This window comes from Bombina bombina, chromosome 2 (genome assembly GCF_027579735.1).
Source record: "Bombina bombina isolate aBomBom1 chromosome 2, aBomBom1.pri, whole genome shotgun sequence".
NCBI lineage: Eukaryota > Metazoa > Chordata > Amphibia > Anura > Bombinatoridae > Bombina > Bombina bombina.
Window position 1 is genome coordinate 1,339,513,270 of NC_069500.1, and position 17,110 is coordinate 1,339,530,379.

General features: G+C 37.7%; 1 long non-coding RNA gene across 1 annotated transcript in view; it reads left to right on the plus strand.

Annotated features, from left to right (window-relative positions):
- The window catches only part of LOC128648291 (uncharacterized), a 52,614-nt gene that overhangs the window by 15,618 nt on the left and 19,886 nt on the right, over positions 1–17,110 (plus strand). Inside the window, exon 2 of the long non-coding RNA XR_008400561.1 lies at positions 2,715–2,909. This is a non-coding gene — a long non-coding RNA (uncharacterized LOC128648291). The remainder of the gene's footprint in view (positions 1–2,714; positions 2,910–17,110) is intronic.

Consider the following 17,110-nt stretch of genomic DNA (forward strand, 5'->3'; position numbering starts at 1 on the left):
ACACTCTCGCACAACACACCACAAACACTCTTCTGCAACACACACACAAGCTGTGACCTAGTAAACAGGGTGTTGCAACCCAGTAATGTGTCCCGAACCGTGGATAGAAGCACCCTGTTCTAGATAACACAGATGGAGAGATCTACACAGACAGTGCCTTTATGTGATAGGCGACAGTTATATAATAAATTGATATATAGGTGAGCAATAGGTTATGGATAATGTATATATAGTATGGGTATAGATAGATGATAAATAAATAAGTGCAGATCATAGACAGAAGTGCAGATTAATAGAAAGACAGACAGATATATAAATGCGTACAAGAATCAGTTTTGCCAATTTGTACACACTGTCTAATTTTTGACTGTGTGATGTTAATGTGCAAGGATGTGTCAATATGTAATTTAATTAACATAGGGTTATATATAGAGACCCATTGTTTAAACCTTTCTTCACAAGGCCATAATATATGTTGCTTAAGTGCTGTAGACCACCAGCCATGTCCAGGCTTTCTAGCATAAACCTCCCATGCCGATGTGCCTGATCGGCATCTTGTTCCCTCCTGGGATGGACCAAGTGACTCTGAGTGATGACATCAGGGTTGGGTATAGGAGCCACTAATTTGCTCCAAACTCAGCTTATAAACATAATCCCAACAAGTTCAGGAGAAAAAGTAATATATTAGGTATGCAATATAATTTCAAAGCTAAGAAGCCAGCTAACCAACCCCTTTGCATAGCCTACGCATTTCATGTCCGATACGGCATTTCATAGGGTTTAGTCAGCTGGCTTCTTAGCTTTGACGTTATATTGCATACTTGTATCTTTTAAATGGATTCATTAAAAGTTATATTTTAACACATTACTTTGTCTCCTGAACTTGTTGGGATTATGTTCATAAGTATATAAATGTGTGGACAAATGAATAGATGATAGATAGAGAAAGGAAGAGGATTGATGGCATTTAGGCAATTTTCTTGTTTAAAAGTAATGACCTCTTAAAAAACAGTTTTGTTTGTTTTGGAATGGCATATTGTGGATTGTTTTTTAATGTTTAAAGGGGCATGAAACCAAAAATGTTTCTTTCATGATTCAGATAGAGCATACACCTTTAAACAACTTTCCAATTTTTATCTGTTATCAAATTTGCTTTATTCTTAGTATAATTTGTTGAAAGAGCAGCAAAGTACTACTGGGAGCTAGCTGGTCACATCTGGTGAGCCAATAAGAAGAGGAATATGTGTGCAGCCACCAATCAGCAGCTAGCTCCCAGTAGTGTATTGCTGCTTCTGAGCCTATCTAGGTATTCTTTTCAACAAAAGATACCAAGAGAGCTAAACAAATTAGAAAACAGGAGTAAATTGGAAAGTTGTTTGGATTTGAATGCTGTATCTGAATCATCAACATTTTATTTTTATTTTACTATATGTGTTTATGCACACTTACTACATGTGTAATAGCTGCTGCAATTTATTTTTTTATTGTAGTAGTAGTGTGTTTTCTTTTTCACCTTTTGCTACTATTTACTGCATGGTATTGTTTGTGTGTTTGTCTTATTTTCCCACTTTGTGATTCTCATGACGAGACTGTTTGGTCCTTTCTTTACATAAATTAGAGTCACAGCTCTCTGTCTCTTGTCCGTGTAGTGTTTGTCTTTTACCTTTGATGCATTGCTGTTTTGGACTGATTCTCTGTTACTGAATCTTGGCTTGAATGTCTATTTTTAAAGCCCCCAGGATTGCTCCTGACCACACTGTTATTGGCCCTTTTCTTTTTCCTCACCACTAGTGTTCTCTCTAAGGCCAGTTTTGTGAACGGCCCAGCAGTGAAAAAGTTAAAAAGGGAACCACACATTGCAGTCTGCATTGTGTAGTGTTTTCTAATTGCTTTAATTAACTGCTGGGCCGCTCACAAAACAGGCCTTAGAGGGAATACAGTGCCCACACATTAATTTTTGTGTATCCTGTTGCAGATTTGTTGTTCCTTATCCTGTAATGCTAATAAAAAAAAGAGAAAGTAAATGCCAGGACATTATCCAGAAGCCTAGCTTGGTCTCTTATACATCCTACCTTATCTTACCACACAAGTGTATGCCTACTGCTGATTGGCTCAACCGCTGCATTCTCATCTGGAGTGACAAAGAGCACAAATTTGAATATGTATTTATTTTTATATGGGCCACACATGGTTAAGGAATGTTTGTGTAAAAATAAAATGCTCTAATGAAATTGAGCACATTTTTAAAGCATGTAGAATATTGGCTTAAAGGGGCAGTAAACGATTTGTAATTTACAATATTTTTCTACTGTAATGTAATAAGTTAATATACTAGGTAATTGCAAAAAAATGTAATGCATTTAGGGTTCTGAAAACCGCCATGTACAATTCTAATCTTTAGAATGGGAACAGAGTTAAATGGCAGGATAAGGAGTCAAAATAAATAATAAAAGTATATGCAAATTTGTTTTGTTTAGCATAATTAAACATTTTATATTATAATCTTGAAGTGTTTACTATGACTTTCAGGATAGGTGGAGTGTTTTAATCAACATTCAAAGGAAGGCAAAGTTACTACTTAGATTCACTGCTTGGGCCTGAGGTATATCAAATGCATAGAGTTGTGTTGTAGTAGGTTATAAGCACTGAGATGAGGAACCAGACACAAAAACAAAGCAATAATGATAATATTTTTATTTAATTTATATACTTAGATGATGCTATATAACCCCTTCAAGCCGGAGGCAAGTGTTTAACATCCGAGCAAAGTTCGAAATCATGAAATCGTTGATGTGATCATGTGATTTCAAGGCTGGGATCAGATCATAGGGAACTCCCTAAGATGCTTGGCACACCCCAGTCTGATTTTCCATTCACACAAAGGAGGATGCTGCAGAACGTCATATAAGGTAGGATGTTCTATGCCGTCCTAATGACATTAAAGCCAAGTGCTGTTATAACGGCATGGAACGCTCTAACGCTGTGAAGCGGTTAATAAATGAATACGGTGTACTAATAATAATATTAATTATTGTAATAAAAACAAAGCAGTGAGAACAAGATCATATTTACCAATAATGCAGTGCAATACTTTGTATATGGGTAAAATCATAGAGCAAACAAACATCCACAGAGGGATTCTCACATCTCCTCATCTCAGGTGATAAATGTAGTCCAGTGTCTCTATATGTGCAGGACACAGGGCACTATTCAGTGCAGGAGCTGATAATCATAAACAAGCTTTTGCAGAATTTTATTTCACATGAACAAATATCTCTATCCAATTAGAAAAGCAGATTTAGTAACTAACTTCTGTGAAGCAATCTCAAAGATGAAAAGGGAGAGAAAAAGTCACATATAGAAAGGTTTACATCTACCTACAGGAAATAAGAGACAAACTGTACTTGGAATGTATTATTTCTGGCATTGTGAATGTTGGTTAAAAGTACACCAGGGCAACAGGTGAGACCAGTAGGATGCTTGGTTGCATAATTGCTGCAAAAATGTGAGGCACTTAAAGTACTTTATAGATCACAAATCAGGTCAAAACAGTTGAAAGAGAGCTATTACAATTGTAAATGTTAAAAAATAAAAACTAGCAAGGTCAGGTTGCATGTATAGTGTTTACGGAAGAGGGAAATAATAGGTATTTAAGGGATATACAAAAGCTGAGGATCAATTTTTTACAAAAGGCACAACACCAAACATACACCTAGATTATGAGTTTTGTTCTAAACAGGGTGCGAAACTAACGTTGCATAGTTTTACTCTCCATAGCGCTGCCATTACGAGTTACTGAAAAGCCTCCTTGTGCGTGCGATATGGTGACGTTAAGCTCCATACTGCACAAAAGCCAAAGGCTGATTTGACGTGCTCGTGCACGCTTTCCCCCATAGACATCAATAGGAAGAGAGTGTTAGAAAAAAAACACCTGCAATCGCGAAATGAAAAAATCTTCGTAACACAACCCCATTGATGTCTAGTGGAAAAAACACCCTAACATAAACCCCTAGTCTAAACACCCCTAATCTGCCACCTCGACATCGCCGACACCTAAATAAAGTTATTAACCCCTAATCTGCCGCTCCCGACATCGCCAACACTAATAAAAGTTATTAACCCCTATTCCATCGCTCCCCGACATAGCCGACACTATAATAAAGTTAGAGTGAAATTTGAGACGGCACTTGCAGACTTTAAACAAGGTGTGTATGACCTATGAATCTTTAAACCTTTATAGCGATAATGCAAGATCGTAAGCAGTGTGAAGATGTAACATATCAAATCTTCAGTTCTCCATAGCACACCCACCTCATTCACTATATTCCATCGTTCGGGCAGATATTATTCACCAAAAAAGCCTCTAATGAACATATGTGTTGTGACCTGTCCACAGGAAATACTATGACCTTATTAAACACTATCAGTCCGGTAATTACACCAGCTTTACCTGAAGTGTAGTCGAATAATCTCCCCTCCTGGCTCACTCACTGTTCGGCATGTGACGTCATCTGCTGTGTCCGATATTCTTAGCGTCTGATTGGAAGATCTTCTAAGGTGGGTGGCGTAACCGAAAGCAGGGAACAGCCGAACACTGCAGTGCAATCCTTTGTTTCTTGACAACAACTAACAACCTCAAATCAAGGTGCACATGTAGGCGCGGCTTGTAAAGGAACGTCTTTATTAGATAATACTTAAAATTAGCATGTGTATATAAAAGGGCAATATACACTCCAAAGGCTCAACGGGAGGAAAGTGTCCACTCCAGGGACTGTACACTTACGCGTTTCGGCTCTGTTAGCCGTAATCGTAGCTACGATGAGCTTGTGCATGAATCCACACACTCATGACTATTCCCAGAAATTAATCAGGTCATATTCAGAATTCAGATCTTCCGGTATTTTAGTCCTGAGTCCGTGGATCCAAAACACCTCTCTCTTGGCCAACAGCCTCTCCCTATCTCCTCCTCTCTTATTGCATTTTACTGTTTCTATAATTGTCCACTTTAAAGAAAGCACACTTCTGTTATGAACTTGTTTAAAGTGTTGTACTAGGGGAGTTGTTAATCTACCATATTTGATATTGGTGATATGTTCTCTAATTCTTTCTCTTGTTTCTCTGGTCGTAAGTCCAGTATACTGTACACCACATTCTACACATGTAAGTAAATACACAACATAGGAGGTCCTACAGTTCAAACAAGAGAAATGTCTAAATCTCTCCCCAGTAACCATACTGGAGAAACCTTCCCCTGGTTGCATGTATTCACATGCTATACATAGAGAATAGTTACATTTGTAAAGACCCCTTATTCCACCTCAGGGGATGAAACAGAATTTGACAATAGGATAGAGGGACACAATATTTGTCCTGCATCACATCAACCAAATGAGAATACAGTGTCTAAATACCAAATTGAAGAGACAGGTAGAGAGATGGGGGCTGAAGGCCCTAGCAGGGTTGATAGTTCAGATGTGATTCAGGTTTTTTCAAAAGCCCCAAGAGGATTTGAAGGGGGAGGAGAAAACGTAATAAAAGACAAAGGCATTTTGAAAACAGCATCACTACCCAGGAGAGGGAGATCCAAAACAAAATACAATTAAATACAGTAATAAATCTTTCTTCACATCCACTTAGTGATATGGAAAGAAAAGTTTTAAGTTATGGGTTGAATTTTGTACCTTCAAATGATTTCAACCTTTTCCAAACACTAGTGGATGTGAATAGACTGATTCGTAATTTGACTTTGAAAAAATACTTTAATAAAGATAGTGAGAGAGAACAAACGAACAATCCAACTGCAGTAGATTTAAATGCCATTGATGACCCCTTTCTTTTCAAGAGGTTTGGGATTTGGAGACACTGGAAGGTCTGTACACAGAATGGACAACTGAAAAAGATGATGATTATCAGACAAGCAAGGGTCCCAGCCTTTCCAGTGTATCCAATTTCTACCCTATCCAAAAAAGGATAGAACAAGATCTTAATACTATAGCATACACCACATTAAAAGGGAAACATCAAAATTTAAATAGAGCAGAACAGAGCATCCTCTCTAGTCTAAAAGAGAATAATGAGTTGGAAATTAGGACAGCCGATAAAGGAGGGTCTACGGTGGTCATGGATAGGAGTTTTTTCATTCAGGAATCATTAAGACAGCTAACGGACCCTGTCCAGTATTTAACATTAAGTTTTGATCCAACAACTCGTTTCAAACGTGAGTTAACTCACCTAATAGATGAAGGATGTGAGGCAGGGTATATTGATCAATCCACCAGTCGTTTCCTAACAGTTGAGAACTCAGTTACACCCATCTTTAATTTTTTACCTAAGGTCCATAAGTCCATTACAAATGTTAAGGGTCGCCCCATAATCGGTGGTATTGGTTCATTATTTGAACCACTATCACAATGGCTAGATGAAATTTTACAACCCTTAGTGAAGGGACTATCTAGCTATTTGAGTGATACCAAACAACTACTTGTAGAATTATAAAATTTTGTCTGGCAGGACAATTTTGGGTGGTTACCAATTAACGTTACATCGTTATACTCATCCATTCCCCATGACAAGGGACTAGAGGCATTACATTTTTGTCTACGGAGATTTACCAATTTTGAACAAAATGTTTGCATTTACATTATACGAGTAACAGAGTTTCTATTAACTCATAACTTTTTTCTGTTTGAAGGTACTCATTACCTGCAGAGATGTGGGACAGCTATGGGGGCCAAGTTTGCCCCCTCCTATGCCAACCTTTTTATGGGTTGGTGGGAGCTGTCCCACATCTTTGCATGTGATGAGTACTGGAAATCTAAGATAGTCTATTACAGGAGGTATATAGTCACCCTGTTGTTAGTGTGGAATGGTACAGAGGAAGAGGCCAACACTTTTGTACAAATTCTTAATGAAAATAAGACAGGTATTAGATTTACTAGTAAATTCAACAATGAGAAAAATTAACTTTCTCGATGTGACTTTGTTGGGTTCTAAGGAAGAAGGTGTTTCCACTACAGTGTATAGGAAGCCCATTGCAGGAAATACTCTCCTCCATGCTAGAAGCAATCATCCTAAAAGAGTCTTTAAATCTGTCCTAAAAGGACAGTTTATTAGGCTAAAGAGGAATTGCACTACGGATGTTGAATTCAACAAACAGGCATTGGCATTGGAGGAGAGATTCTGCTTGAGGGGCTACAATCAAAAAGAAGTGGAGGCTTCGAGACTTAGTATAACAGCCATGGTTAGAAGTCAATTTTTGCAGGCTAAAGAGAAACATCTTAACAGATTTGAGGGGGTATCATTTATCACTCAATACAGTAATCAGTTTAATCAAGTCTGTAACATTATCAGAAAACACTTTCAAATGCTTGAGGCTGATGATGATTTAGTTGAAGTGGTACAAAAAGGCTGTCATTATGCTTTTAAAAGAGGGGCAAGTTTAGGCAATATTCTTGCACCAACACAACTCAGAACATCTAGCTCTACAGGATCATCCTGGGTGAGATTCAGGGGTCTTTACAAATTTAACTATTCTCTATGTATAGCATGTGAATATGTGCAACCAGGGGAAGGTTTCTCCAGTATGGTTACTGGGGAGAGATTTAGACATTTCGCTTGTTTGAACTGTAGGACCTCCTATGTTGTGTATTTACTTACTTGTGTAGAATGTGGTGTACAGTATACTGGACTTATGACCAGAGAAACAAGAGAAAGAATTAGAGAACATATCTCCAATATCAAAGATGGTAGATTAACAACTCCCCTAGTACAACACTTTAAACAGGTTCATAACAGAAGTGTGCTTTCTTTAAAGTGGACAATTATAGAAACAGTAAAATGCAATAAGAGAGGAGGAGATAGGGAGAGGCTGTTGGCCAAGAGATAGGTGTTTTGGATCCACAGACTCAGGACTAGAATACCGGAAGGTCTGAATTCCGAATATGACCTGATTAATTTCTGGGAATAGTCGTGAGTGTGTGGATTCATGCACAAGCTCATCAGCAATTTAGATCAAATATGATTTCTCCTAATCTTAGCCCTTAGCTTATTTGAATTGACACTTTATAATTTGGAATAAAACATTTAGGGGCACTACTACATATGCAAATATGCATTTTTGTCAGTATTGTTAACATGTATTATACTTATTGTTTTTTATTGGGAAAACTAATGGTATGTATTTACATACCCATATTTATATTTATATACATTTTATAACAATAATACTTGACGCTATTTATTCATTGCTGTTAATGATAAGACGCTATCTATTTATCGCTATTAATAACATGAATTTGTACTTCAATGCATGGTTGTACTCTTTTGGATTTTTGTATCTTACAAGCATAGTATGAATGTATTTTTATATATATTTATATTTTCATTTGTTCTCCCATTCCATAGCTGATTTATGTATGTGTTTAATTTTTGCCATCTTGACACTTGCTATTTGCAAATCAATGCCGATATGTAATTATATGTGTTAGTGGGTGTGAACAGTGGTCAACTCCAGGTGAAGTTTTTACCCTATCAGGTTGCTTTATGACACATATAAGGCTCATGGGAACTTCTGACTGTAGCTACGATTACGGCCAGCAGAGCCGAAATGCGTCAGCGTACAGTTCCTAGAGTGGACACTTTCCTCCCGTTGAGCCTTTGGAGTGTATATTGCCCTTTTATATACACATGCTGATTTTAAGTATTATCTAATAAAGACGTTCCTTTACAAGCCACGCCTACATGTGCACCTTGATTTGAGGTTGTTAACTATAATAAAGTTATTAACCCCTATTCTGCCACTCCCTGACATCACCAACACTATAATAAAGTTATTAACCCCTATTCCGTCGCTCCCCGACATAGCCGACACTATAATAAAGTTATTAACCCCTATTCTGCCACTCCCCGACATAATCAACAGTATAATAAAGTTATTAACCCCTATTCTGCCACTCCCCGACATCACCAACACTATAATAAGTTATTAGCCCCTAAACCTCCGGCCTCCCACATCGCCGCCACTAAAAAAGCCAATTAACGCCGAAACCTCCGGCCCCCCACATTGCTGCTACTAAATAAACCTATTAACCCCTAAACCGCCAACCCGCCCACATCTCAAAACACTAAATTAAACTATTAACCCCTAAACCTAACACCCCCTACCTTTGAATTAAAATAACAATATAACTATATTTAAATAAATAAAAACTTACCTGTGAAAAAAAAATAAAACCTAACATTAAACTATAAATTTACCTAACCTCACTATTCTAATAAAATTAAAAAATACTACAAATAAAAAAAAAACTAAATTACAAATTTAAAAAAACACTACGAATTTTTTTTCTAAAAATCTAAAATAAAAAAAATAACACCAAATTACGAAAAATAAAAAACACTAAGCTTACAAAAAATAATAAATGAAATTATCAAAATTAAAAACAATTACGCCTAATCTAATAGACCTATAAAAATAAAAATCCCCCCCCAAATAAAAACACCCGCTTTGTCTACAATAATCTACCAATAGAGGCCTTTTGTAGGACATTTCCAACAGTAAAATCCACCACCAAACCAACCCCCTAAAATAAAAACCTAACTGTAAAAAAAAACTAAAGCTACCCATGGCCCCTAAAGGGGCATTTGTATTGGCATTGCCCTTAAAAGGGCATTCAGCTCTTTTTTACTGCCCTTAAAAGGGCATTCAGCTCTAATCTAAAAAAAAAGAAAAAAAAAAACTAACACTAACCCCATAAAATCTACCCACGGGTACTGAAGTCCAGACATCTATTTTCATCCATGCGGCGAGAAGTCTTCATCCAGGCGGCAACACCGTCATCCATCTCGGGGACGTCTTCTATTTTTGTCCCGGCAGCGTGAAGCGGAGCTATCCTGGAAAACCATCCTGCGCGGAGCGTCCTCTTCATACGGTCACCGCCGTACACTGAAGTTGAATGCAAGGTAGCCATTTCAAAACGGCGTACCTTGCATTCCTATTGGCTGATTTGATTCTTCAAATTCAAATCAGCCAATAGGATGAGAGCTTCTGAAATCCTATTGGATATTCAAAACAGCCAATAGTATGAGAGCTACTGAAATCCTATTGGCTGTTCAAATCTCAGCCTATTGACTGATTTGAATTTGAAGAATCAAATCATCCAACAGGAATGCAAGGTACGACATTTTGAAACAGCTACCTTGCATTCAACTTCAGTGTACGGCGGTGACCGTATGAAGAGGACGCTCCGCACAGGATGGGATCGGCTTCCACAATAGCTCCGCTCCGCGCCGCCGGTATGAACATAGAAGACGTCCCCTATATGGATGAAGGTGTCGCCGCCTGGATGAAGACTTCTCACCGCCTGGATGAAGATGGATGTCCGGACTTCAGGAACCATGAGTAGATTTTATGGGGTCAGTGTAAGGTTTTTTTTTAAAAAAAATTTTTTTTAATTTAGGGCTTTGGGCTTTTGTAAAATAGCTGAATGGCCTTTTAAGGGCAGGGAAAAAGAGCTGCATGCCCTTTTAAGGGCAATGCCCATACAAATGCCCTTTTAGGGGCACAAGGGTGGCTTAGTTTTTTTTAGAATTAGGTTTTTTTATTTTGGGGGGTTGGTTGGGTGGTGAGAATTACTGTTGGGAGGACTTTGTATTTTTTTTACAGGTAAAAGAACTGTTTAACTTAGGGCAATGCCCTACAAAATGACATTTTAAGGGCTATTGGTAGTTTATTGTAGGCTAGGGGATGTTTTTATTTTGGGGGGGCTTTTTATTTTTATAGGGCTATTAGATTAGGTGTAATTCTTTTTATTTTTGATAATTTTGTTTAATATTATTTGTAAGCTTAGGCCTAGATTTGGAGTTTGGCGGTAGCCGTGAAAACCAGCGTTAGAGGCTCCTAACGCTGGTTTTAGGCTACCTCCTGTATTTGGAGGCACTCAAAAAAGGGTCTAACGCTCACTTTTCAGCCGCGACTTTTCCATACCGCAGATCCCCTTACGTCAATTGCGTATCCTATCTTTTCAATGGGATTTTTCTAACTCCGGTATTTAGAGTCGTGTCTGAAGTGAGCGTTAGAAATCTAACGACAAAACTCCAGCCGCAGAAAAAAGTCAGTAGTTAAGAGCTTTCTGGGCTAACGCCGGTTCATAAAGCTCTTAACTACTGTGCTCTAAAGTACACTAACACCCATAAACTACCTATGTACCCCTAAACCGAGGTCCCCCCACATCGCCGCCACTCGATTAATTTTTTTTAACCCCTAATCTGCCGACCGCCACCTACGTTATCCTTATGTACCCCTAATCTGCTGCCCCTAACACCGCCGACCCCTATATTATCTTTATTAACCCCTAATCTGCCCCCCTCAATGTCGCAGCCAGCTACCTACAATAATTAACCCCTAATCTGCCGACCGCAAAGAGCCGCCACCTACATTATAGCTATGTACCCCTAATCTGCTGCCCCTAACACCGCTGACCCCTAGATTATATTTATTAACCCCTAATCTGCCCCCCACAACGTCGCCTCCACCTGCCTACACTTATTAACCCCTAATCTGCCGAGCGGACCGCACAGCTATCATAATAAAGTTATTAACCCCTAATCCGCCTCACTAACCCTATAATAAATAGTATTAACCCCTAATCTGCCCTCCCTAACATCGCCGACACCTAACTTCAAACATTAACCCCTAATCTGCCGACTGGAGCTCACCGCTATTCTAATAAATGTATTAACCCCTAAAGCTAAGTCTAACCCTAACACTAACACCCCCCTAACTTAAATATAATTTAAATCTAACGAAATAAATTAACTCTTATTAAATAAATTATTCCTATTTAAGGCTAAATATTTACCTGTAAAATAAATCCTAATATAGCTACAATATAAATTATAATGATATTATAGCTATTTTAGGATTAATATTTATTTTACAGGTAACTTTGTATTTATTTTAACCAGGTACAATAGCTATTAAATAGTTAAGAACTATTTAATTGCTAAAATAGTTAAAATAATTACAAATTTACCTGTAAAATAAATCCTAACCTAAGTTACAATTAAACCTAACACTACACTATCAATAAATTAATTAAATACAATACCTACAAATAAATACAATTAAATAAACTAACTAAAGTACAAAAAATAAAAAAGAACTAAGTTACAAAAAATAAAAAAATATTTACAAACATTTGAAATATATTACAACAATTTTAAACTAATTACACCTACTCTAAGCCCCCTAATAAAATAACAAAGCCCCCCAAAATAAAAAATGCCCTACCATATTCTAAATTACTAAAGTTCAAAGCTCTTTTACCTTACCAGCCCTGAACAGGGCCCTTTGCGGGGCATGCCCCAAGAAGTTCAGCTCTTTTGCCTGTAAAAAAAAACATACAATACCCCCCCCAACATTACAACCCACCACCCACATACCCCTAATCTAACCCAAACCCCCCTTAAATAAACCTAAAACTAAGCCCCTGAAGATCTCCCTACATTGAGTCGTCTTCACCCAGCCGAGCCAAATTCTTCATCCAAGCGGAGCAAGAAGAGGTCCTCCATCCGGTAGAAGTCTTCATCCAAGCGGGGAAGAAGAGGTCTTCCATCCGATTGAAGTCTTCATCCAAGCGGGATCTTCTATCGTCATCCATCCGGAACGGAGCGGCAGCATCCTGAAGACCTCCGACGCGGAACATCCATCCTGGCCGACGACTGAACGACGAATGGCGGTTCCTTTAAATGACGTCATCCAAGATGGCGTCCCTCGAATTCCGATTGGATCAGCCAATCGGATTGAACTTGATTCTGATTGGCTGATTCCATCAGCCAATCAGAATATTCCTACCTTAATTCCGATTGGCTGATAGAATCCTATCAGCCAATCGGAATTCGAGGGACGCCATCTTGTATGACGTCCGTTAAAGGAACCGTCATTCTTCAGTTGGGTGTCGCCGGATGAAGATGGGTCCGCGGTGGAGGTCTTCAGGATGGAGCCGGTCCTCATCGGATGAAGATAGAAGATGCCGCTTGGAAGATGATGGTTGCCGTTCCGGATCTACTCTTCTTCCCGGATAGGATGAAGACTTTGGAGCCTCTTCTGGACCTCTTCAGCCGCCGGATGATGGATCGCCAGCCCCCGCTTGGGTTGGATGAAGATTTTGGAGCCAGGACCGATCGGTGAACCTGGTATGGTGAAGACAAGGTAGGATGATCTTCAGGGGCTTAGTGTTAGGTTTATTTAAGGGGGGTTTGGGTTAGATTAGGGGTATGTGGGTGGTGGGTTGTAATGTTGGGGGGGGGTATTGTATGTTTTTTTTTACAGGCAAAAGAGCTGAATTCTTTGGGGCATGCCCCGCAAAGGGCCCTGTTCAGGGCTGGTAAGGTAAAAGAGCTTTGAACTTTAGTAATTTAGAATAGGGTAGGGCATTTTTTATTTTGGGGGGCTTTGTTATTTTATTAGGGGGCTTAGAGTAGGTGTAATTAGTTTAAAATTGTTGTAAGATTTTCCTTATGTTTGTAAATATTTTTTTATTTTTTGTAACTTAGTTCTTTTTTATTTTTTGTACTTTAGTTAGTTTATTTCATTGTAGTTATTTGTAGATATTGTATTTAATTAATGTATTGATAGTGTAGTGTTAGGTTTAATTGTAGGTAATTGTAGATATTTTATTTAATTAATTTAATGATAGTGTAGTGTTAGGTTTAATTGTAACTTAGGTTAGGATTTATTTTACAGGTAATTTTGTTATTATTTTAACTAGGTAACTATTAAATAGTTCTTAACTATTTAATAGCTATTGTACCTGGTTAAAATAAATACAAAGTTGCCTGTAAAATAAATATTAATCCTAAAATAGCTATAATATAATTATAATTTATAGTGTAGCTATATTAGGATTTATTTTACAGGTAAGTATTTAGCTTTAAATAGGAATAATTTATTTAATAAGAGAAAATTAATTTAGTTAGATTAAAATTATATTTAATTTAGGGGGGTGTTAGTGTTAGGTTTAGACTTAGCTTTAGGGGTTAATACATTTATTAGAATAGCGGTGAGCTCCAGTCGGCAGATTAGGGGTTAATAATTGAAGTTAGGTGTCGGCGATGTTAGGGAGGGCAGATTAGGGGTTAATACTATTTGTTATAGGGTTAGTGAGGCGGATTAGGGGTTAATAACTTTATTATAGTAGCGCTCAGGTCCGGTCGGCAGATTAGGGGTTAATAAGTGTAGGTAGGTAGCGGCGATGTTGGGGGGGCAGATTAGGGGTTAATAAATATAATATAGGGGTCGGCGGTGTTAGGGGAAGCAGATTAGGGGTACATATGGATAATGTAAGTAGCGGCGGTTTACGGAGCGGCAGATTAGGGGTTAATAATAATATGCAGGGGTCAGCGATAGCGGGGGTGGCAGAATAGGGGTTAATAAGTGTAAGGTTAGGGGTGTTTAGACTCAGGGTACATGTTAGGGTGTTAGGTGCAGACTTAGGAAGTGTTTCCCCATAGCAAACAATGGGGCTGCGTTAGGAGCTGAACGCGGCTTTTTTGCAGGTGTTAGGTTTTTTTCAGCTCAAACAGCCCCATTGTTTCCTATGGGGGAATCGTGCACGAGCACGTTTTTGAGGCTGGCCGCGTCCGTAAGCAACTCTGGTATCGAGAGTTGAAGCTGCGTTAAATATGCTCTACGCTCCTTTTTTGGAGCCTAACGCAGCCATTCTGTGGACTCTCAATACCAGAGTTATTTTAAAGGAGCGGCCAGAAAAAAGCCAGCGTTAGCTACGCGGGTCGTTACCGACAAAACTCTAAGTCTAGCCGTTAGTGTTTTTTATTTTTTGTAATTTAGTGTTTATTATTTTTTGCAATTTTAGATAGATTTTTTTAGATGCGTGAGGCCAGAGGTTTAGGGGTTAATATGTTTATTTAGTGGCGGAAATGTCGGGGAGCGGCGGTTTAGGGATTAATATATTTAAATAGTGTTGGCAATGTGGATGGGCGGCAGATTAGTGGTTAATAGGTTTAATATAGTGATTGCGATGCAGGAGGGTGATGGTTTAGGGGTTAATAGGTAGTTTATGGGTGTTAGTGAACTTTGGAACACTTTAGTTACAAAGTTTAGTTTTGTGAAACATTTTTGATGGTAGTATGGATCATGTCGGTATAGACTGTAACGCTAGCATTTTAGCCTGAATGCACAACCTGTAATACAGGTGCTATGGAAAATCCCACACAAAAACGTCATTTTTTTGAGTGCAGAATGGGCGTTGCGTTACAGGCTAAAATGATTGCGGTATAGCTATACCGACACGACTCGTAATATGCGTTCCCGGACATTTTTTTCAGCGTTAAAAGCCGTACCGCAACACTTCTAATCTAGCAGATAGGTACCAACAGTCCTGAATCTCCCGGAACAATCCCAGGATTTCCTTTTTTGTCCCGGGTCTTTATTACCCTGGGAATTGTCCCAGAGACATCATGGTGACGGTGCATGAGAAGATGCACTTCAGGGGTTGCCCAAATAAGGGGTTGTGATCTCCCTGATTAATGCAATATATTTATATTGCCTGGGATATGCATAAAGCTACAGTGAGATTTCATTAAAACTATGCTTCAGATAGAAATGTGGGCAGACTATGTGGTTCTGATGGTTCATATCTCCTGCTTTTATATCACCTCCTGTGAGAGCAAAACTCCACCGGATTTATTTTCTGATGTGATTATATCATGCTATATTTGCTTTGAATGGTGTATATGTTTTCATGTATCCATACTAATGCTTGATGAATACTATTCTAAATATATCTAAACATATCAACGTAGAAAATGCAGAGTTTCAGTTTAATATTGCAAAACACTGTTTCACATTTTTATTATTAGTAATAGTTTAGTCATTCCATCCTTACTTCCACTGATAGCACATATTCTATTCTTCTAAGCTGCAAAGGCTATTAAATAAGGGAAGAACAAAGTATTATAAAATATTCTGGTGCATGAGCCCTGGAAACAGCAGAATTGTTTTAGCATCTTATGATGACTGTCATGCATGCTTACCAAAATATATCATTACCCTTAGAATAAGTCGCTTTCTTGTACTAATAAAAGTATTGCTGTATTCTCAATTTTATAACATATTACTTTATAATTGCGATTTTATGATACAGATACATTATTTTTATAGATAGATAGATAGATAGATAGATAGATTGATTGATAGATAGATAGATAGATAGATTATAGATAGATATAGATAGATGGATACATTATAGATAGATAGATGCTATATATATAGATAGATAGATAGATAGATAGATAGATAGATAGATGCATACATATATACAGGAAGAATTTACATTTTTTTCATCTAAAAATGCCTATATTTTTATTATTGCAAATGTTTCAATTCAATTCAATTGCAATAAATAGTTTTAGCCAGACACTTTTTATGTCATGTTACGTTCTTTAGTAATCTTTTTTTTTTATATATATATTTTTTATTGATTTTATGTAATACAAACAATAAACAACAAGACATTTTTTTATAAAAGAAAAGTAAATACAGTATGAAGCCATGTGTATAATCCTCATCACAATTGTAATTCCTACTCATAACAACAGTCTACTTTATTCGCTATGTGAAGAATATCTATCAAAAAGAGCCATGTTACCTATAGATATACCAAATTAATAAGACTCTTAACCTGAATTCTGTATGTATGTTTATTAACTGGCAAAAAAAAGGGGGGGGGGGGGTTCCCCTTCTCTGTACCGCCCAGCGCCTCTTCGTCCAAATATCATTAGGCTCATCTCAGCATCATTCCTCATTGAACGTGACACCAATGTCTTTTTATAGCCAATCATCATATCCTGAATACTATTATTTGTTTACACAGCTATTCTATTTTGCCTTCTTGTTCTTTCCTCCCATTCAATCCATCTCTCCCCAATAGCTAGTTATTGTTCTCTGTTATCTAGAAACATACAAGATAATTCTGACACTGACCGATAGAACCTAATCTTGTACAATATGACTTCAAAATTGGGAATATATGTTTTCCAGAATCTCGCAATAACAGTAAGTGCAGCTGTGCATATTAAAGCGATAAGTTTG